Raw genomic sequence first — 15,845 nt, forward strand, 5'->3', positions numbered from 1 at the left:
TGTTGGTGGAGTCCAACAACAATACCATTTACTTAATTTATGCATACAGGGTGTATTCAATCCCAGACTGCCTCCAAGTCCAACATACCTTCCAAGATGAGTGTAGGGATGAAGCACTCCCATTTTGTTCCGGCAATTTTGCCTTAATCACATTTATTTGCAGAAATTCAAAGCACAAGCTTTTGGGGAACAAGCCCTTATTCTCATTGACTGTATAAAAGGGAAAGGATTAATATATCATGTATCACATGATGTGTAGGGTACTAAGGGTTTTTGTGTTCACTGACATGTATAGCAGCTGAGGAAGGGGTTGTTCCCGAAAGCTTGTCCTTTGAATTTCTGCAAATAAATGGCATTAAGGCAATGTGGTGTGCTTCATCCCTACATGCATCTTGTTGGTGAAGGCCATTTCATAAAGCAAGGTTAAGAACACTGCAGGGAAAGGAGATATTCAAGTCCAACCAGAGGAATTTATTCCTCACCATTAAATTGTGTGGGCCCCTAATTGTTTGGAGAAATAAAGCAATCACAAGATACCATTGTAGTAATGACCCTCTCTCTGAGCAGCTTTATATGATCACACAAAAAACAAGGGATTAGTCTGCATTAAGGGCTTATATGTACAGGGGGAAAAAATAGCAATTTATGGCTTTTCACCTTTCATCTGTATCCATTTCAGGTAGGTTCCCATACTACGGAATCATCCACTGAATTCAACAATTAAATGAAAGAAGGTCAAACTGACTGCCATCCAATTCATCTGTCAGGGGATGGAGGAGAAGAGAAAAGGAGACAGAGAGAGACCATCAACAGAACAAAACTAAGCAGCAGCTCTTTGAAACCAGTTGCTGCTTAATGTTTCACGTGCTTTTCTTCTCTAGCATCACCTTTCTCTTTAGATGCCTTCAGCCTATGATAAGCTGCACCAGCCAGGTCTTGGCCATGGGGTAAGTGCTCACCCTCAGCAGACAGAACTGCAAACCCAAAAGGTACAGAGAAAACACAAAGAGAACAGTTATCCAAGAAACCAAAGGGATAGTATTCACTTCATTATTTCTATGAGAATTCCATGATTGGTCAAATGATATGATTATCTGAAGAAAGAGGTTGAGTCATGGGGAGAGAGGCGACTGCTTTGAGCAACATGAAGTCAATAGCAATACGTGATGTCTGTGCACACGTTATCAGTGAAAAGGATGATTGCTGAAGCTAATGGTATTTGATGAGTACACAAAGCACAAAACACTCTTTATTTTAGCTTAGTTCTGTTGTCTGTCACATATGGGACAAGCAGCTGGCAGAGCTACTCATTCATGACTATTGATTTCATGATTTGGTTTATTAATCTCCACTTTATAAGAAAGGACTTTGATGAGGACCTTATAGTTTTATCACATTCATAATGTATCCTTTGGTCACCCTAGTGGGTATATTATAGGATCCTTAGGTTATTCGGGTTTGGTTAATAGAAAGGTCCATGTAGCAGAAGTTAGTGAGGCTTCAGGTCATTCACATGTCAATGATTTCCTCACGTAAAATTCTATCTTCATTGGAGAACCATTGTGCCTTTTCCCATATGCTTTTCATTCCAATCATCCCTTTTTCCCTCTGGTCCTATATAGCTGCCAGGTCTGGGTGCACGGGGTCAGGGTCTATAAAACGTTTTTAAATACATTAATGAGCTGCACAATGGAAAATGGATCCAGCCAAGGTGTCTGTAAGTCATACTGTATGGAGACACTCATTAGCTTAACGATTCAACCAATTCACCAAGGTCTGAATGGTCAGACATCTCAAATATTGGTCTGCAGGTAGGTAATAGTCTTTAAGGGAAAATGTGATTATCTAGTCTGCCTTTATTGACACCTCTTCCTTCCTAATCTTTTTTTTTTCAAAGGCCCTCTTCTATTCAACATCTGTCATTGAAACGGCTGCCTGATTGGTTGGGTTTAGTCGCAACCCAAATAAATAATGGAAAGATCATTTAAAACCCACAAAGTTTGTCTTAGAATATCAATGGCATATTACAATGAATTTTCATGACCTGTTTTCAATCAAAAGTGTAAGTTAATTTGGGTAAAACTGCTAATATCTCCCAGGGAAGATGAAGGGAAACAAAGCCAATAGGAGGCCATTGTACTCAGTTCATCAGAGCAATTGCAATAGATTCGGTGACTTATTCTGAACTAATGAAATAACTTTTCCTTTTGTTGTTACGCAACTGGAGGGATTTATTTGAAATGTTGAGAATAAATCATTGAACTCAAAGGCCCTGTTATCGGCAGCCAGGACTCCCAGCAGCGAGTGTTCCACCGTTCCAGACATTCAGCCGTCTAACAACAGGAAGGAAAATCAGTGGCGTAATCCCTGGGTTCAATTTACTCTGCTGAGACTCCTGACGACTGCCATTAAGCAAATCTACTATCTTTGATTGATTTATTTTTAAGGGAATATATATGCATTGTGCTTCATTGTGAGTTATGTCTAACAGAAAACATCAAAAGAGCTATTTAACACCTCCATTACATTAGTGTTGAAGAATTGTTTATTTGGAAGTGTTTGTTGCATAAAGTGGTTCCTTTAATCGTTGCCCCACTGTAGACCATCCTCTATTAATCCTCCTTGGTGTTATTCCTGCTCCTTCTTGTTTACTGCCATGCATCACTAGTTCTTGTTTTCTGATTACCTACCACTTGCCCTAATCTTTGGCCTGTCTAAGCGTGTTGTGTTCTGCACCTCGGCCAGGCTGCGAATACTCTACAGCCCTTATGAGAACTCAACATTCATACCCCCTCTGGCTAGAGCTGGCCATTATGTGTACTTTAAGCTAGACATCCCATGAGCCTATGCTTAAAGGAGAACTAAAGCCTAACTAAAACAGTAGCTAGAAATCTGTATATGATGTTCTGGGCTTCTGTACCAGCCCAAGGCAAGCACAGCCCTTTAACAGTAAAGATCTGTTTCTCCAAAGATGCCCCAGTAGCTCCCCATCTTTTTTCTGCTGATTCACTGCACATGCTCTGTGCTGCTGTCACTTACTGAGCTTAGGGACCCACTCACAATATACAGTACACATAGAATAGAAATGTCACAATATAAGGCTGATTAGTAATAGTTATGTTTTGGGTAGCCGAGGATGAGTAGAGTATAACAGTGCTTTATAAGCAGAGTCATGCAGGCATTACACAACAGTAACTTTCATTTTTAAGCTACCAGGAAGTATGCACAGTATAAGTATGAGCACAGTGACATCTACAGGCCATTTGTATAAACACCACATATTCCCCCTATAGTAGGAAAGGATTTGGGCCAAGGTAATAAACAACAACAATGCATCTTAAAGCAATAATATACATTATTCACATAACATAGTCCTGGGTCCATGCAGGTAGTTTTCTGATTCTCTCAGTATGCCTTATAGGTTCACTTTCTTCAGGCCTATTGCAGTTGACATCAGGAGTAGGAAAATGTCCTTCATCAAATGGAGCTTCTCCAAAGTCATATCTAACAGGAGCAAGACGACTTGCATTCCATATGCGTCCATCAGACAGTTCATTTGTGTATGGTCCTCGCTGGTGTCTCACTTCAAGTGGTGTAGTAAATTTAGATTGTCCTTGTTTCAGTATTCCTGGTTTCTTAATTCTGACTGAATTAAGATCCAGGCTGAAAGTGTACTTCTCTTGCACCACGTTTTCTGTCAGTATAAGTCTTGCAGATGATTTTGTAGGCACAGTATTTTGTGAAAGTTTGATGTCTGCAACATGTAACATAGTGCGCATCTGTCTGCCATGTAATAATTCAGCTGGAGATGATTAGGTTGTTGCATGGTGCGTTGCTCTGTAGTTATGTAGGAACTCTGTTATAAATACTTTCCAAGATTTCCCAGTAAGGTTTGCTGTCTGTAGTGCTTCTTTCAGACTTCTGTTGAATTGCTTGATTTCTCCATTTGCTTGTGGGTAATACACTGAAGATTTCCTATGCACAATATTCTTCTCTCTCAGAAAGGATTCAAACTCATATGATACAAACTGTGGTCCGTTGTCTGATATTAACTCCTTTGGATTACCTTCTCTGCTGAAGAATGTAGACAGAAATGGTATTACTGTAGCTGATGTTATATGAGAAACAAATGCAATTTCAGGCCATTTACTGTAATAGTCTATCAAGGTTATAGCAAATCTACAGTCTATAGGAGCATCTGTAAAAGGACCGACAATTTCAATAGCAAGTTTTTCCCATTCTGAATCAGGGAATGGTATTGGTTTTACATCTGGTCTCAACTGAACTTTGTGTACAAGGTTCTTTGCACAACCCAGTGAAGTGTTGCTTTGTGGTGAAATTTTAGACACTGGCTGTGTGGCAGGCACTGGTGCTGTAGTAATGAGACCATCAACTAATTGTAGGTTTAATGCAGCAAAGAGACCCCTTCCAAGTATAGCAGTTCCCTTATTCACAATGTAAAAGTCACATTTTGCAGTATTTGATTCAAACTGTACAGTCACTGGCAAGCAACCAAGCACAGGGATTGGATCCTTTAAAGGATAAGTAAACCTTCAAAATAAGTGAATGTAAAATTGGTGAGGATGTTATTCTGAGCACGTTTGTAATTTACATTAATTATTTATTTTCTTTTAATTCCAAGATATTAAGGGATACATGTACTGTTAATATGAATTAATTTTGTTACAACAGCGCCACCTGCTGATCAGTTTCCCACCAGTCTGACCAGCAAGTAGTCAAGGAAGTTTTCAGGAGAAAGAAAAAGGCTGCTCTGATGTTCTTCTGCTTAGTAAAGATTTGAGAAAGGTTTCTTTCTCCTGACAACTTCCTTGACTACTTGGTGGTCAGACTGGTGGGAAAATGACCAGCAGGTGGCGCTGTTGTAACAAAATTCATTCATATTAACAGTACATGTATCCCTTAATATCTTGGAATTAAAAGAAAATAAATAATGAATGTAAATTACAAAAGTGCTTAGAATAGCACCCTCGTCAGTTTTACAATCACTTATTTTAAAGGTTTACTTATCCTTTAAGTAACTGACCAGTTTCAGGGCAGGTGCAACAAGCAGATCTTTTGCAAAGTATTTCAAGAAAATATCCTTTGGTAGTATAGAAACAGCTGAACCTGTATCAAGCATCAGGTTAATGGAGTGTCCCTTGTCAGCAGAAGCAGTACTGACACTGACATATGAACTTGTCTGGAATAAATGTACCAGCTTTATCCACACTTAATTCTGTAACATTTGTAGTAGTGACTTCATGAACATCTTTAGCAGAACTACGGCAGATCTTAGCAAAATGTCCTACTTTTGTGCAGTTGCGGCACCGTTTAGCTTTTGCAGGACATGTAACATGATTTGCAGTGTGTTGTGTTGAACCACAGCGAAAGCAGTATTTTCTATTTGTATTTGCTGCATGGTTTTGCGGTGTAGGTGAATCCCTTTCCTCAGCACTGTATTTAGCCTGTGACTGTGCATTATTAGGCCACAGTGCTGAATTCACAGTCTGTACATTCCCAGCAGTTCCCTGCTGTTTCAATTTGGCCAGCAACTGTAATAGCCTTTGCAAGGGTTAACTCCTGCTCTAAGCTCTAATGCGAGGTGAGTTTGTTTTTTCCACATTACTTTTATCTTTATTGGTCCTGAATTTGTAGCCTTGAAACAAAATGAATATTGGTCTGGAGACATATCTATATTTATGTCCCAGTGCTCCTTCCCGAAGATGAATAGTGTAAGGGTGATTGCTTTAGGTAATGATGAATGTGCACAAAATCATTTTCATAGCTCAGTTAATATGTTTTCTGTAGTTTAATAGAAAAGCAACTGAGAGAGAGGCTCATTGATTGCTGTTGGTTTCATGGTGGAGTAGGGTCAATATGTCGAGTGCCACTTGAGTTCATAAATCTTCACTTGCACTCAACTGACCCCATTCTTTGGTAAACTGAATGTATTGTTAATTGCAGTTACTCTATTGGCAAACCTATTTGCTATGAGAGAAATACTCGTGACGTTGCTGTCTGTCCTGTACGGTCAAATACAACTTCCAATAACTAGCTGATCTCTTTACTTAAAACTATATAAATGTAAATTGACTCACATTAATGTCATTTGGGAAGCCTAGAAAATATCATCAGTTTGACGAGAGCTTCAGGTTTTTTCAAAGAAAACCATGAGGTGAGGGGCAGCTGGATTAACTACACGACTGTTGTTGTAAAGAAAGAATTTAGAGTTCTACGAGGTGTTTCTTAGCATTTACAGATACATACGGAGTAACTTTATGTGGTTAGGGAAGTTTTACGCTAATATTAAACAGAAGAGGGAAATTACTTGTACTAATACATGATATACTGGATGCAGCTGGATTCAAACCCAGGGCCTTGTGTTCTTGGGATATCTGGTAGTAATGGGCAAATAAATTTGCCAGGCGTGAATTCGCTGCAAATTTCTGCGTTTTGCCACTGACTAATAAATTTGCGAAGCTCCTGCGAAAATTTTGTGAAAAATACGCGAATTGACACGGGCGTCAAAATTTGAGTTTCCTGAATTTTTCTCAGTTTTGCGAATTTCGCTGGAAAATTGCAAACTTTTCAGCAAAGCGAAACGGAAGAAATTCGCCCATCACTAATCTCTGACCTTACCTTTATTTTGCGGGGGCAACATGGACATCACCAATTTACTAACAGGTGTAGAGGACAATTCACAAGCGAAAGAGAACATCACCAGCGCAGTTTCGCTCCCAATCGCAAGGTGCATTTTCGCTGAGGTGAACAATTGTTACTCCGCAAATTCACTAAAGGGAGAATTTTCCATAATGTTACCCGTTTCACCAGAATTTTCTGGTGCTTCATCCTCCTCAATCTTATGTCAGTGACATCATATCCTGTATGCCAAAAAGTCATAAAAATGATAAATAATGCTGGCATTTTTCATATTTTAAAGCGGGATTCTGTTTAAAAGTTGGACTGTTACATTTTTTTTCTAACCATTTGAAGCTCATGCCACATTAGTTGTAGGGTGGGCTCATGTCTAGGACATTAGAAGATCTTTTGTCTTTATTTTGCTTCCTTGGACATGTGTAATAATAAGTGGCCACTTCAAGCATTTGCACCAACATCACTAATAAAGACAAATATATGATCTATATGTACCCTATTCTAATTGACCTAAGCGTAAGTGTACTAATGAAGTTTTTGCTACACAGAAATGAACATTAGCGAAAGTTCGCTATGAAATGCTTGCACTGACAGATTTACGCTAGAGAAACTTTCCTGACGTTCGGCTGAATTTATTCGCCCATCACTAGTACAGGTATGGGATCCGTTATCCAGAAACCCGTTATCCAGAAAATATCTCTATGAGAGAATATCTCCCATAGACTCCATTATAATCAAATAATCCAAATTTTTAAAAATGATTTCCTTTTTCTGTGCAATAATAAAACAGTAACTTGTACTTGATCCCAACTAAGATATAATTAATCCTTATTGGAGGCAAAACCAGCCTGTTGGGTTTATTTAGGGGCACATTTACTAAATTCGAGTGAAGGATTAGAATAAAAAAAGCTTTGAATTTCGAAGTTATTTTTTGGCTACTTCAACCTTCGACTACGACTTCGAATCGAACGATTCGAACTAAAAATCGTTCGACTATTCGACCATTCGATGGTCGAAGTACTATCTTTTTAAAAAAAAATTCGACCTCCTACTTCGCTATCTAAAACCTATTGAGCATCAATGTTAGCCTATGGGGAAGGTCCCCATAGGCTTTCCTAGCAAATTTCTGATCAAAGGAATTTCGTTCGATAGATGGATTAAAATCCTTCGATCGAACGAATAGCAGTAAATCCTTCGACTTCGATATTCAAAGTCGAAGGATTTAACTTTAATTAACCCTCGATATTCGACCCTTAGTAAATGTGGGGTTATTTATCAAAGTCTGAAAAAAAACTCAAATCCGCATGGTTTTTTTGGGCTTATTTATTAATACACTTTCCCGAAAGTTTTGTTTGCCGGAAAAAAATGTGAAAATTCGATTTTCCAGATTTTTTCGGATTTTTCATCCGATTTTCCAGATTTTTTCGGATTTTCCCCCCAAAAACTCATAATTTTGCCAGAAAACTCTGAAAATTTTGGGGAATTGCCAAATATTGCCAAAAACCCAGTGAACATGTTGATTTTTCATAAAAATGTCAGATTTTCAAAATTTTTTTGTGAAAATGTCAGAATTTCACAATTTTTTCAGGAGGTTTTTCACCTTTGGCGAGAAATGGAAAAATTCACCCATCACTACTAGTAATGCCAAATACTTAACCAATACCTTACATCCTAAGCTATCATTATCTCCACAAGAGGGTTGACTAGTTCAATTAACTTAATATTGTTAACTCGCAGTTATATTCAAAAGATGGAATGAAAATAGAGATATGCAAATTTGTCCCGTTTCGGTTCGCCACGAATTTCGCAAATTTCCAGTGAAATTCGCGAAAACTGGCAAAAAAACTCTTGAAACAGCAATTTTGACGTCGGCAACAATTCGCCAGCGTCAAAATGGGTGCTGGCATCAAAGTTGACGCTGGCACCAATTAAAGTCAATGGGCATCCGTTTTTGGGCATCGGAAACCGTCGCCGGCGTCAACAAAAACTTGACTTTTCACGAATTCGCTAATTTATTTGCCAGCTGCAAATCCCCCGAAGTTTTCTGAGTTTTCGGGTGAAAATTATGAAAAAATTGTGAAAATCAGATGAAAAAGTAAGAAAAATTTGTGAAAATCTGTTTTTTTCCCGCAAATTTTCTGGCCCATTTTTGGGAAAATGTAATAATAAATAAGCGTAAAAACCCAGAGCAGATTTGATTGGAGTTTGTAGCAGAAAATATTGAGATAAATTCGGACTTTGATAAATAACCCTCCTTAAGGGCAGATTTATCAAGGGTCGAATTTTGAATTGAATAAACTTCGAAATTTGGATTCAAAAAGACCAACCAAATTTTTATTTGCAGGTGAATAGGCCAAATTCGAATCGTATGATTCAAAGTTTTTCCTTCGATTTTTCAAAGTCCACCAATTGACTCCAAGTAGGTTCTAGGAGGTCCCCCATAGGCTAAAACAGCAATTCGGCAGGTTGTAGATGGTGAATAGTCGACGTTGAATTTTTAAAGAGACAGTACATGATAAATTTCGATATTGAAATTTTAGAATTGTTTTTCAAATTCGTATCGTATTTGGACTATTCCCTAGTCGAAGTACACAAAAATTAGCTTGAAATTTGAATTTTCACTTTGACCTTTGATAAATCTGCTTCTCATAAAACCAATGTTCCTTCACTTTTACTGATGATAATGGAAGTTATAAAACTACAATACCCCCCCCACCCACAGTTAAAATAAACCCATTAGACCAGGAATGTCCCCTGCTATATGGTGGGATTATAGAAATACACATCACATGTCAGGTACAAGAGCCTCTTATGTGACATATAATAACAGCGTCGCCTGTGCACACAGTAATTATGGGGTAGCAGTGTATTTATTTTAATCCCAAAGCTATTTTAGCAATCGATTTCCATTGCTCGTGCTCTTTCTCCCCAAGTTGACATCACAGATACATAACTAAACATGCAGTCATTATAGAGACATGGCAAACCCATCATTTTATTTCAATGCCATAATATTAAACGGGTTGTTCACCTTTAAATTAACTTTCAGTATGATGTAGAGAGGGATATTCTGAGACAATTTGCTATTGATTTTCATTTTTTTATTATTTGTTTTTTTTTATTTATTCAGCTTTTTATTCAGAAGCTCTCCAGTTTACAATTTCAGTATTATGGTTGTTAGGGTCAGCAATAACAACACATAAAGGGGGTTATTAATTAAAGTCCGAATACTAAAAACTCTCAAAATTTTTTGAGATTTATTATACCTTGAGGATGGAAAAATCAGAATCCGAAAATCCGACAACTCAGACCTGCCAAAATTGTATATAAGTCAATGGGAAAGGTCCCTATTGTATTTGGAAGTTTCTGTGGTCTGCGCTGGATCCAGCCCGAAAATCAGGCTTTTTGGGCCAAAATCAAAAAATTTTAACTTTTCAGGAAAAAGTGTGAAAAATCATATGATTTGGGTTTTCACTCGATTTCATTGAGTTTTTCCCCCAATCTGATTAAATTAGGGATGCACTCAATCCAGGATTCGGTTTGAATCCCTTATGCCTGACAGAACCGAATCCTAATCCTAATTTGCATATGCAAATACGATTTTTCGAATTTTTTCCTGAAAAGTTCAAATTTTTTTGATTTTGGCCCAAAAAGGCCGGAATACTCTGATTTTCTGGCTAATTCCAGCGTAGACCGCAGAAATTTTGCATATGCAAATTAGGGGCGGGAAGGGAAATCAAAATTTTTTGTCACAAAACAAGGAAGTAAATAATGTTTTTCCCACTTTTTACCTTCTTGTGCAAATTAGGATTCGGTTCGGTATTCGGCCGAATCTTTCATGAAGGATTCGGAGATTCGGATAAATTCCAAATAGTGGATTCGGTGCATCCCCAGATTAAATCAAGCGTTTTTAATAATAAATAAGGTCATTTCGTGGATTCTAGTTTTGTCTGACTTTTTTTAAGTAAAATATCAGAAAAATCGGATTTTGATAAATGACCCCCTTGGAGCCTCACAGAGCATTTATTTTTAGATGGGGGTTAGTGATCCCCATTTAAAAGCTGAAAAGAATCAAGTAAATATTAAAAAATATATATATATTTCAAATAAGATGACCAATTGAAAAGTTGCTTAGAATTAGCCATTCTAGAAAATACTAACAGATAACTTAAAGGTGAACCAGCCCCTGAATTATTATTCTGATTCTTTCTATCCCACACCTACCTTTATTTCACCTTTATTTCAATTGAACTAATTGCTGTTGATTGGAGGGGGTGCCAAAAAGGTAGATCTCAAGACACTGTCAACAAAGAGCTTGGCTAAATCCCCCTCCTGTAGTGATGTGTGAATTTTTGGCAAAAAATATGCGAAACGGCGACTGCGTCTCGTTTTTGACGCCGGCTGGAGTTTTTTTGACGCCGGCTCCGTTTTTTTGGATGCTGGCGACATTTTTTTTGATGCTGGTGAAATATCGCCAGCGAATTTTCGTGGCCGTTTTGCAAATTTATTCGCCGGCGGCAAATCGTGCGAATTTGCATCTGGCGAATAAATTCTCCCATCACTACCGTCCTGTTTTATTCATTTCATTCAGAAATAGTTGTTCGTTAAACATAGCAATAAACATTTTCCCATTAATCTGTATTTAAGTAACATTTCCCATGAAACAGAAACTAACAATATGTTTATGGATGTAGATCATAATGGGACAACCTCAGTTGGAGTAGTCTTCGGGTTTTTGACAGTTGCACATGCGCCGAAAGTCACAGAAAGTGCCATAAGAAGACCCAAAAATTTACATAAGAAGAAGATGGCGCCCTTGAATTCCCATGCCCTGAATCTAGCTAGGCTGGGTGGGAGAGGGTCTATGTAGGGTTGCGGGGTAGGGTTTTTTAAAAGAAGGGGTTTAGTTCTCCTTTAACGCTGTCTTTCAAAACAACTGCCTTTGACATCACCGGTGATGTTGCCCGTAGCAACCAATGAGCAATTCAACTTGATCAGTCATCTACAAATTGGAAAAACGAAAGCAAAGATCTGATTGGTTGCTACCGGCAACACCGCGATGTTTGTCTCCAGTAAATCTGCCCCGAAGCTGCATGTAGAGAGACGGATGTTGCAGATAATGAAGAGTAACTCAGTCCCAAAGTAACTTGATCATTTTAGAAAAGGTAAAGAATAATATATAGTGAATATATATATAGTGAATAAAGAACCCCCTCTTGTAAAATATAAGGATATTATAAGTATATTATATATTATATACAGGTCATGGAACTCCAAAGTAACTTTATTTATTATAATACACAAGTTTCAGTGAGTCATGTGACAGAAATGACATCAGAACTCACCGTTTATAACTGATGACATCAGAACTCACCGTTTATAAGGATATAATTTACAAGATATTCATGGCTTTTGTGTATTATATATATAAAGTTTTTAATTGCCATGGGATAAAGTTTACATTAGATATTCAATTTTATTATGGCACCTTTTATTATTATTATTATTATTATTATTATTATTATTATCTATGGCTTTTTTAAAAAGGAAAAAAAAAATCTGCAGGATTATGTCTCAAGCGAGATCTTCCCGTAGACAAGAGGAAAAACATATTTTTCCTCCCAAAACTTTCATTAATAGAAAAATGCATATATATATATATATATATATATATATATATATATATATATATATATATACTTTTAGAAAAGAGAATTTAGATTGGAATTCTGTCTTTAAAATCCTATGTTTGTGAATCAGCCCCAAAGTGACCTTTTTTTCTTGGTTTTCTCTGCAGACTCTTTGATAATAAACATATATAAATACAGTGAAACCTCAATTTTACATTCCCTGTATTTTAGGTTTTCCTGCATTTTACTTGTTTTTTTTTTTTTTACCAATGTATAAGGAATTATTTTCCTGATTTCAGGTTTTCCCAGATTTTTCTGGTTTGTGTAAAATGAAGATTGTACTTTCTAGTTTGTTTCGTGGGGTTACTTGCCCTTTACAAGAGAGGCAGGTGTTGATATAAGAGATAAGAGACTGTTAGTTTGTGCTTCTCCCCAATTAGCGCAGGAATTAGCGGATAATCTAATCGGAGCAGTCCCAGGGGTTTATCCTTATCCAGTAGCTCGGGGAATAGTTTCTCCTGTATCCCATCTCTTATGAGAAATGTTTGCGCATAAATAGCGCCCGATTCTTCTCTCTAGACCCCTGTGTGGCCAATGGACCGGCCCTGGTGTCCAATCAACTTCTTCTCTTTCTTTTGAGCAGAGTGACATCACTGGCCGGTTACAATGTAGTGGAGCTGTCCCTGGTGCTGAACGTTTTCCTTTCAGAGTTTCCTCTGTTTCTTAGACATCCCTGTAACGCTCCTCCCTCACATTGAGACTCCCCCCCCCTAAAAGTCAGACTTGGGGGATTTACAGTTGATCACTGGTGACTTGGCAGCGCTTCCCTAGTGTCTCCCCCTGCGCAACAGTCTCTGTCTCTTCTTTCTCTGCCTGTAGGTAACAGTCTCTCTATCTCTGTCTCTTTTTTCTCTGCTTGTAGGTAACAGTCTCTCTATCTCTGTCTCTTCTTTCTCTGCCTGTAGGTAACAGTCTCTCTATCTCTTCTTTCTCTGCTTGTAGGTAACAGTCTCTCTATCTCTGTCTCTTCTTTCTCTGCCTGTAGGTAACAGTCTCTCTATCTCTTTTTCTCTGCTTGTAGGTAACAGTCTCTCTATCTCTGTCTCTTCTTTCTCTGCCTGTAGGTAACAGTCTCTGTCTCTTCTTTCTCTGCCTGTAGGTAACAGTCTCTCTATCTCTTCTTTCTCTGCTTGTAGGTAACATTCTCTCTATCTCTGTCTCTTCTTTCTCTGCCTGTAGGTAACAGTCTCTCTATCTCTTCTTTCTCTGCTTGTAGGTAACAGTCTCTCTATCTCTTCTTTCTCTGCTTGTAGGTAACAGTCTCTCTATCTCTGTCTCTTCTTTCTCTGCTTGTAGGTAACAGTCTCTCTATCTCTGTCTCTTCTTTCTCTGCCTGAAGGTAACAGTCTCTCTATCTCTTCTTTCTCTGCTTGTAGGTAACAGTCTCTCTATCTCTTCTTTCTCTGCTTGTAGGTAACAGTCTCTCTATCTCTGTCTCTTCTTTCTCTGCTTGTAGGTAACAGTCTCTCTATCTCTGTCTCTTCTTTCTCTGCTTGTAGGTAACAGTCTCTCTTTCTCTGTCTCTTCTTTCTCTGCTTGTAGGTAACAGTCTCTCTATCTCTGTCTCTTCTTTCTCTGCCTGAAGGTAACATTCTCTCTATCTCTATCTCTTCTTTCTCTGCTTGTAGGTAACAGTCTCTCTATCTCTGTCTCTTCTTTTTCTTCTTGTAGGTAACAGTCTCTCTATCTCTGTCTCTTCTTTCTCTGCCTGTAGGTAACAGTCTCTCTATCTCTTCTTTCTCTTTTTGTAGGTAACAGTCTCTCTATCTCTGTCTCTTCTTTCTCTGCTTGTAGGTAACAGTCTCTCTATCTCTGTCTCTTGTTTCTCTGCTTGTAGGTAACAGTCTCTCTATCTCTGTCTCTTCTTTCTCTGCCTGTAGGTAACAGTCTCTCTATCTCTTCTTTCTCTGCTTGTCGGTAACAGTCTCTCTATCTCTTCTTTCTCTTTTTGTAGGTAACAGTCTCTCTATCTCTGTCTCTTCTTTCTCTGCTTGTAGGTAACAGTCTCTCTATCCCTGTCTCTTCTTTCTCTGCTTGTAGGTAACAGTCTCTCTATCTCTGTCTTTTCTTTCTCTGCTTGTAGGTAACAGTCTCTCTATCTCTGTCTCTTCTTTCTCTGCCTTTAGGTAACAGTCTCTCTATCTCTTCTTTCTCTGCCTGTAGGTAACAGTCTCTCTATCTCTGTCTCTTCTTTCTCTGCTTGTAGGTAACAGTCTCTCTATCTCTGTCTCTTCTTTCTCTGCTTGTAGGTAACAGTCTCTTTATCTCTGTCTCTTCTTTCTCTGCTTGTAGGTAACAGTCTCTCTATCTCTGTCTCTTCTTTCTCTGCTTGTAGGTAACAGTCTCTCTATCTCTTCCTTCTCTGCCTGTAGGTAACAGTCTCTCTATCTCTTCTTTCTCTGCCTGTAGGTAACATTCTCTTTGTCTCTTCTTTCTCTGCCTGTAGGTAACAGTCTCTCTATCTCTTCTTTCTCTGCTTGTCGGTAACAGTCTCTCTATCCCTGTCTCTTCTTTCTCTGCTTGTAGGTAACAGTCTCTCTATCTCTGTCTTTTCTTTCTCTGCTTGTAGGTAACAGTCTCTCTATCTCTGTCTCTTCTTTCTCTGCCTTTAGGTAACAGTCTCTCTATCTCTTCTTTCTCTGCCTGTAGGTAACAGTCTCTCTATCTCTGTCTCTTCTTTCTCTGCCTGTAGGTAACAGTCTCTCTATCCCTGTCTCTTCTTTCTCTGCTTGTAGGTAACAGTCTCTCTATCTCTGTCTTTTCTTTCTCTGCTTGTAGGTAACAGTCTCTCTATCTCTGTCTCTTCTTTCTCTGCCTTTAGGTAACAGTCTCTCTATCTCTTCTTTCTCTGCCTGTAGGTAACATTCTCTTTGTCTCTTCTTTCTCTGCTTGTAGGTAACAGTCTCTCTATCTCTGTCTCTTCTTTCTCTGCCTGTAGGTAACAGTCTCTCTATCTCTTCTTTCTCTGCCTGTAGGTAACAGTCTCTCTATCTCTTCTTTCTCTGCCTGTAGGTAACAGTCTCTCTATATCTTCTTTCTCTGCTTGTAGGTAACAGTCTCTCTATCTCTGTCTCTTCTTTCTCTGCTTGTAGGTAACAGTCTCTCTATCTCTGTCTCTTCTTTCTCTGCCTGTAGGTAACAGTCTCTCTATCTCTTCTTTCTCTGCCTGTAGGTAACAGTCTCTCTATCTCTGTCTCTTCTTTCTCTGCTTGTAGGTAACAGTCTCTCTCTCTCTCTCTGTCTCTTCTTTCTCTGCTTGTAGGTAACAGTCTCTCTATCTCTGTCTCTTCTTTCTCTGCCTGTAGGTAACAGTCTCTCTATCTCTTCCTTCTCTGCCTGTAGGTAACAGTCTCTCTATCTCTTCTTTCTCTGCCTGTAGGTAACATTCTCTTTGTCTCTTCTTTCTCTGCTTGTAGGTAACAGTCTCTCTGTCTCTCACTTCCCCCTCACCTGTGTGTCTGACTCCCTCTCTCTAGAATCCCCTGGGTCTCTCTCTCCAAC

The sequence above is a fragment of the Xenopus laevis genome, chromosome 5S (genome assembly GCF_017654675.1).
Source record: "Xenopus laevis strain J_2021 chromosome 5S, Xenopus_laevis_v10.1, whole genome shotgun sequence".
NCBI lineage: Eukaryota > Metazoa > Chordata > Amphibia > Anura > Pipidae > Xenopus > Xenopus laevis.